General features: G+C 41.9%; 1 protein-coding gene across 2 annotated transcripts in view; it reads left to right on the top strand.

Annotated features, from left to right (window-relative positions):
• The first annotated feature begins 548 nt into the window (after nt 1-548).
• LOC107379121 (lamin-A) overlaps nt 549-7096 on the top strand; it is a 33380-nt gene continuing 26832 nt past the window's right edge. Inside the window, exon 1 of one of the 2 annotated variants that reach the window (XM_054740844.2) lies at nt 549-749. The gene's annotated coding sequence lies outside the window, so the exon portion shown is untranslated. The remainder of the gene's footprint in view (nt 750-7096) is intronic. The other variant, XM_054740843.2, reaches the window with a different exon arrangement.

The following is a 7096-nucleotide window of genomic DNA, read 5'->3' as shown; positions in this document are numbered from 1 at the left end:
GGATCTAAAATATTATAATTCAGTTGTTTTAAAGTGAGCACATCTTTTGGAGAAAAAGGCAAAAAAAAAAGTTCAAAAATAGAATTGTTTTAGTCTTTCTTAAGCTTTTGGAAGGCAGATGGGACTGTGAATTTCTTACCTTAGTTCTGGTATCTTATACTATTTTAATCTGTGATTTTACAAAATCACTTTAGTCTTTATTTAATCTGTTTTTGTAATACATAATTTATGCAACTTAAGAAATAGCATGACATACAATATTTTCCCATATAAGAAGTTTACACATTTATGCACCTAAATGTGTTATACCATCAGACAGGATTTCAACGTCATAACAATTTTTTTTATGTTTTAAGTCTTTGAGTTTAGAGATTAATCAAATACATTCAGATATTTATGTGCATCCTAAATGTGCTGCAGAAGAATTATAAAAAACAAACAAACATGAATTAACTCGTGTTTTGGGGATTTCTATTCAGTGGTGTTAATTAGCGCCGCTAGATGGCGTCCAAGAGCCGCCTCCTAATTAACGGAGATTGGCAGGTTAATCAACGATAGAGATCTGCAGGTGGGTGCTGGTTCGACTCGGTAGGGCTCGGTTCTGCCGTTCTCCTGAACCTTTAAAGGAACCTCGTCTCCCCGACGGGGGGAATATATGGTAATTTGCCGGACGGTCAACATTTTTGAAAGGTCACCGTAAACCGTGGAGAAGAAAGGCTCGTTTGAAACGGCAGCGGTGAGGACTGAAGGTGAGACGAGCATCCGAGCAGGTCGCGGGTTTTTTAGAGCAGAAATATTTTCCCTTTGAGGTTTTCGGTGTGTTTTTAAGCAGGCAGGCTGACAAGAGAGTTGAGTCAGTTCATGAACTCCGTGACCCAGGCGGAAGAGAGGGTTTAACCGGTGGATGGCGTGCTTTTTTTGAATGACACGCAGCGCGGCCACCGAGGCAGCAGAGGGCGTCAAAGAGGCCGATTTGACTCATTAAAACAGGAAACGGCAAATAAAGGATTAAAGTGGGGGGTTTGTTTGTTTTTCTCAGATAATAAAACAAATATTAACATTAAACATAATTACAGCTTGCTGCCTTCCTCTGAAAGTCAGAAAAAAACACAAATAATTCCTGAAACTGAAATTTTTTTTGTTCTGTTATGATTCCAATCTTAATTTTAAAGATCAGTTAATGAACACATCTAAAGCCTTTTCCAGTGGTTAGTTTTGGCATTGAATTCTTCACTTTTACAAGACAAAGCTGCACCAAAGGAGATCACTTTACCTTTTAGTGTTTCCCCAAATGACTGAATAAAACATAGTTTGTTGACTGTAAAACCCAAAATAACAGAGCTTAAAGGTGTTACACCTTCATTTGCGAGCTGCTTTCTTCTGTATTTTTAAAAACAATAACCAAAAGGATGTGGGTTTTAAAAGCAATTGAAAACCCTTGAAAAGTGTGGAGGCCTTTAATATCAGTCAGCACTGTGTGTGTGTGTGTGTGTGTGTGTGTGTGTGTGTGTGTGTGTGTGTGTGTGTGTGTGTGGTATTTTAGGTTTTACCTACAGTTTCATTTTCTCAGTAAAGGCTGATATTCAGGGGCGGATTTAGGACTGAAGAAGATCCGGGGCTTAACACACACACACACACACACACACACACGCACGCAGACATACGTGACACGCACTAGTCAACATCATATATATTTGTCTTGTACCACATAATTTTTAATCTGAAGCTACATATTAAGCATATTCAGGGCAGAGTATTGTTCCTGTTAGTGTTTAATGTGAGATGATAGTATTTTCAAATAAGACTCACAAACCTAAGTCAACACCAGTCTCATCAAAGCTGGGGTTCTGTTGTTGTATTTTTTTGTCTAAAAAAACGTCCTCATCTTCACACATGCATTTCAGGCAGAGACAGTAGAAGAAGCCAGGCACTGCAAAAGAAGCCGGCTGCTGACGGGCTTCTTCTTCATTGGTGGAGGCTCAGGCAGGCTGTATACAAGCTACTGCCAGCGGCTCCCTCTCTGGACTTTGGTACTGCATGTTACTTCCGCGATTTAGATCTGGGGCTTATCATTAAACATTCGGGGCTTGAGCCCAAGTAGCCAGGCCTAATGCCGCCCCTGCTGATATTCCTGGATGGAGTTCATGTCAACTTCCACCTTTTTATTTGTTGAGAAAAGAAATCGTAGCTATTGAGGTCGTCTTCACAAGCTCCATCAGCACCCTGAGCTGTGATTCTGAGCTGCTAGTGCTATAAATATTTTAGCTCCGTGACTGTAAAGCTAGCCACGTTTAGACCAGTTTGTGTTAGGTAAACTCTGTTAGCACTAACAAACAGTGGATTATGGGTGTTTCTGAGAGTTTCATTAGAATCTGAGCACACAAAGGCAAAAACATCGTACACCACCGCTCAGATGATGGGAATCACCACAAGTACAACCACATTTTTATAGTTTTCAAATCATTTCTGTTTGAAAAATGCACCCAAAAGGAGGCATCACCTAGCAGACCAAGATGGCTGCGCTGAGGCAGTGAATGACACCCTTGCACCCCTTGCATGCTCTCTGAGCTTCTCCGTCGGACAAACAAGCTTTTAACAAACACTGCTCAGTCAGCGCAAACAAACGGAAACAGCAGCGCGCCGTAGAATTCCTGTCCACCTTGATCTCCACAGGAAAGACGGGAGGAAGTATTTTTAAGGGAGCGTGGTTCTTAGCCGTATCATTTTGTACTGTCTGATAGTGGCCAAGCCAGCTGGAGGCGTGACCGAGATGCTGCTGCAGTCCAGTGCAGTGCAGCCATGTGATACGTTACCGGCGACATCGCAGGCTACTCTTAGCCAATAGCAATGGCTAATTTAAATTCAGTGTAGTGCGGAATTTAACCTGAAGAGGGTGCGATTATAAAACAGGCTGGATTTTTTTCTAATTTTTAATAAGATGCACTAAAATTTTAGCCTGGCAAGCCAATATGTATTCTGGCCATGACCCATAAGGAGATCTTCGTTGTGGGGCAGAACCTAGGATTGTTTTATAAACTGTCTCCACATGCTGCAGGGAGCCTTAAGCCAAATTCATACACCTCCGTCTGCTCCACAAGAGAGACGCGCACGAACGGAGACAATTTGCCCTTGTACTTCTCCGTCTCCTGGAGAGTGTTGCAAAGCAATTCCCCACCAGGACAACAGAGGGCGTAGCACTGTTCTGCGGTATCCTGTCATGTATGCTGCCCAAGATAGTGTGTTTATATATATATATATATATATATATATATATATATATATATATATATATATATATATATATATATATATATATATATATATATTACAGGTCCTTCTAAAAAATTGGCATATTGTGATAGTTAATTATTGTCTGTAGTGAACTGATAAGCATTAGACTTTCATATAAATTAGATTCATTACACACAACTGAAGTAGTTCAAGCCTTTTATTGTTTCTAATATTGATGATTTTGGCATACAGCTCACGAAAACCCAAAATTCCTATCCAATAAAATTAGCATATTTCACCCGACCAATAAAAGAAAAGTGTTTTTAATACAAAAAAGTCAACCTTCAAATAATTATGTTCAGTTATGCACTCAGTACTTGGTCGGGAATCCTTTTGCAGAAATGACTGCTTCAATGCGGCGTGGCATGGAGGCAATCAGCCTGTGGCACTGCTGAGGTGTTATGGAGGCCCAGGATGCTTCGATAGCGGCCTTAAGCTCATCCAGAGTGTTGGGTCTAGCGTCTCTCAACTTCCTCTTCACAATATTCCACAGATTCTCTATGGGGCTCAGGTCAGGAGAGTTGGCAGGCCAATTGAGCACAGTAATACCATGGTCGGTAAACCATTTACCAGTGGTCTTGGCACTGTGAGCAGGTGCCGAGTCGTGCTGAAAAATGAAATCTTCATCTCCATAAAGCTTTTCAGCAGATGAAAGAATGAAGTGCTCCACTTTCTCAGTTTATCAGTACATTACAGAAAATAATGAACTTTATCACAAAATGCTAATTTTTTAGAAGGACCTGTGTGTATATATATATTTTTTAATTCTATTTAAGAGACTTTTTAACAGGGACAAATTTGCCCCTCATCCTCCTCCACCTCTTCATGTGCTCACCACCTCTAAACCCACGTTTCCCATCATTTCCTTCCACAAATAAAATGTTGGCTGCGAATCGTTTCACTCCTCCAGTCACGAGGGAATAAAACGGTCATATTTTTAGAGTTTTTCCACGAGGTATTCTTTTAGCATCTCCATGTCTGTCACTAGATATCCTTGGCTCTCTTTATGTTTTTGAGGGCGCAATGGCGGCACTTAAAACAACAGTGGCATCCTGACCACATACGTTTAGAAAAGAGCGCGTGACTCCATCCGTCCTTGCGAGGGCTCTCCAGCAGGCTCGCAAGGATGGCATTGCGTGTGTCCATCCCGATGCAGATGGAGAAGTATAAATTAGTCTCAACTCTCCTCCTTTTCTGGTCAACTCATGAGTCCCCAGAAGAAGGAAAAAATGAATGCTAGTGAATGGGACTGTTTTCTAATCTACTTTGCCTTATGCCCTGGACTGCACATATTTAAATGAAATATAAAGAGGTGTGGTTCGACCACGCCAGTCACGTACTTTCAGGTTTATCAGCTTGTAAATGTTGGTAATTAGCATGACTATAAATCGGACATCGGTACGTCACATATATGATGTCACCACATAATCTCCTCTCCCCTAGCGTAGCTGCTACTTACCACATGGCCAGATGCCAGCCATTTTCCCTCTGTCTGGTTCGATTACATCACTTTTGTGAAGCGCATTTGTAGTCCTGAATTTGTTTTCACACAAAACTTAAAATAGCGTTTCCCCTCATTAGAAATTAAGCGCTTTCTTGGTATCAAAATGCATCTTTAAAATTCACGGACATCAAATGTGAAATCCATGGCATGTAACAAGTGGAACTTGCCGTTCCGTGTGTAATGTCTGTTGTAAAGTACTCCACAAAGTTCTAGTTAAAAGCACTTGAAATAGAACAGGCGCCCATCTTCAGCGCCTCTGCGTTGCGCTGCTGTTGTGGCGCTGCGCTCCCCGTCTAGCCACTTTTAGTAACTATCAAGGCTTCTATTTAAAATGATGGTGCGGGCGTGATGCACCGCGTCTCTCTTCAGTGTTCCCCAGGCTTTAGGCTCCCTATCAGACAACGTGATGTACCCACTGCTACAGATGTTGTTCAGTGGGGCAGTCCTATGGAGTGTGACAAGGCCAACCTACAAAGCAAAACCCTTTTGCTACTGCTTGGTCTAGATTTAGGCTACTAAAATGCCGAAATGACTACATGTCTACAGCACTTTTAGATACTCATTTATATGGTTTATCAGCAATTAAAAAGTAAAGTAATTTTGCCCTAACCTTATTCAAATTATACTTTTTTTTGTAGTTTAGGAAAATAACGAGTTTAGTTTTGTGCATGTTTTTGCAAGACACGAGGCTTAATCCCAGCAGTCTACCGGCCCATTAAAGGTTTAAAGACTCAGCCTGACACATCTTCAGCCGGCCTTTGAAACACGAGCAGCATACTGATGAAAAAACACATGGTACCAAAAGTTCTAACATCCACGGAACCATAAAAGGACTTTTAGAACCAGAAGATGAGTTACTCGGCATGGATGTGGGCACTTTGTCACAAGATTCCCTCTGGAGGAGCTGCTTCCTGTCCCATGGTACATCTCTTCAGATTAATCAGCAGACTGGATCAAAGATGATCCCCTCGCAGTTCTGATTTCACATCTCAGAGTCTAAACATCTTGCCAGTGTGTTTTCTCACACATGTTCTGTTCTAAACATCCATAAGAGAGGAACTTTCTCTGAGGAGACGAGGAACGTGTCGAGCTGAAACCAGGCTCAGATGTGCTTTCTCATTTAGTTATTAAAATCTCATCCAAACCAAACTTCCGTGTGGTGATGAGATAAAAACGAGAAGCATTTGTTTGTTCTGCAGAGCTGGTGTGAGCAGCTCCTCTGGTTTCCATCGGAAACAAAAAGCTTCAGTAAAGCCGTTCCTCAGACAAAAGCTGCTAGTTTTTGTTTTCCCTTCTCCGCTCTCTGCCTCCCTCTCTCTGAGGAGATCTGAGCTGGAGCTGGATCACATGCTGGGCATTCCTGTATGCTTTATTCTTTTCATGCCCACTCTGAGCGCCACAGGGCAAATGGAGAGAGAAAAGGCAAGAAGAGAGCTGTCTGCTGGTTTATTGTGTGCAGAGTTTCATCACATATGCCATGCCTGCTCCTGTTTCAGGACTCGAGCTGAGATTTACATTCAGTGTCTCAGTCGGGCGAAGGAAGACATCCAGGCTTTGGACACATGAAGGATGATGGGAGGAGAGCACATCCCTGTTTCACACCTGATTGGTTATTAACTTTAAAGATCCAGCTGTAGAGATGCACCGATTCTGGGTTTGAGGGCCGACACAGATTTACAGGTTATGTTTAAATCTGATCGGCTGTTAATTTTTTTTAAAGAACTAGAATTTAAAAACCATAAAACAAGTTTCAGATTTGAGTCATTTTGATCAGCAGGTAAATCTCTGTGTGTCTCTTCACGGCACACAATAAAAAGGAGGAGGAGGACAGAACGCGTGAGGAGTTGGTACCCGGGTCATGTGACTCGGAGGCTGGGTTCTACTGGAAGGCCAGGCTGCAGCCAGGATACTTCCACAGCCGCTGCCCTATGCCCAAAAGCAGGCACACCGTCATGCACGTTGCACATTATTTCCAGGGTGAGGAGATAAATAAAAAAGCCAACTTTTTCCCTAGCATCAGGACTTGATTGGACCTGTGAATCCCTTAACTCCACCCAGAAGAAATAATATAAAACCAGAGTCGGCCTGTGCCGAGTGTCAGACGTCTAAAGCGACCTGTGGGAATAATTTTATCCTTTGTTTTTGGATTAAAACCTCTTCGGCTTGTGGATGTTCTGTCTTGGATTAACACGACAACGTTGTGGTTTTGTAATTTTTGCTTTAGTGCACATTTCTATGACTGTCTAGGCTAGGGGTCATCCATCATACCTTTTAAAAGCTGTTTTTTTGGAATCTATTTTC

This window comes from Nothobranchius furzeri, chromosome 5 (genome assembly GCF_043380555.1).
Source record: "Nothobranchius furzeri strain GRZ-AD chromosome 5, NfurGRZ-RIMD1, whole genome shotgun sequence".
NCBI lineage: Eukaryota > Metazoa > Chordata > Actinopteri > Cyprinodontiformes > Nothobranchiidae > Nothobranchius > Nothobranchius furzeri.
Note: the sequence above shows the minus strand (reverse complement) of the source record. Positions and strands in the feature narration are given on the sequence as shown.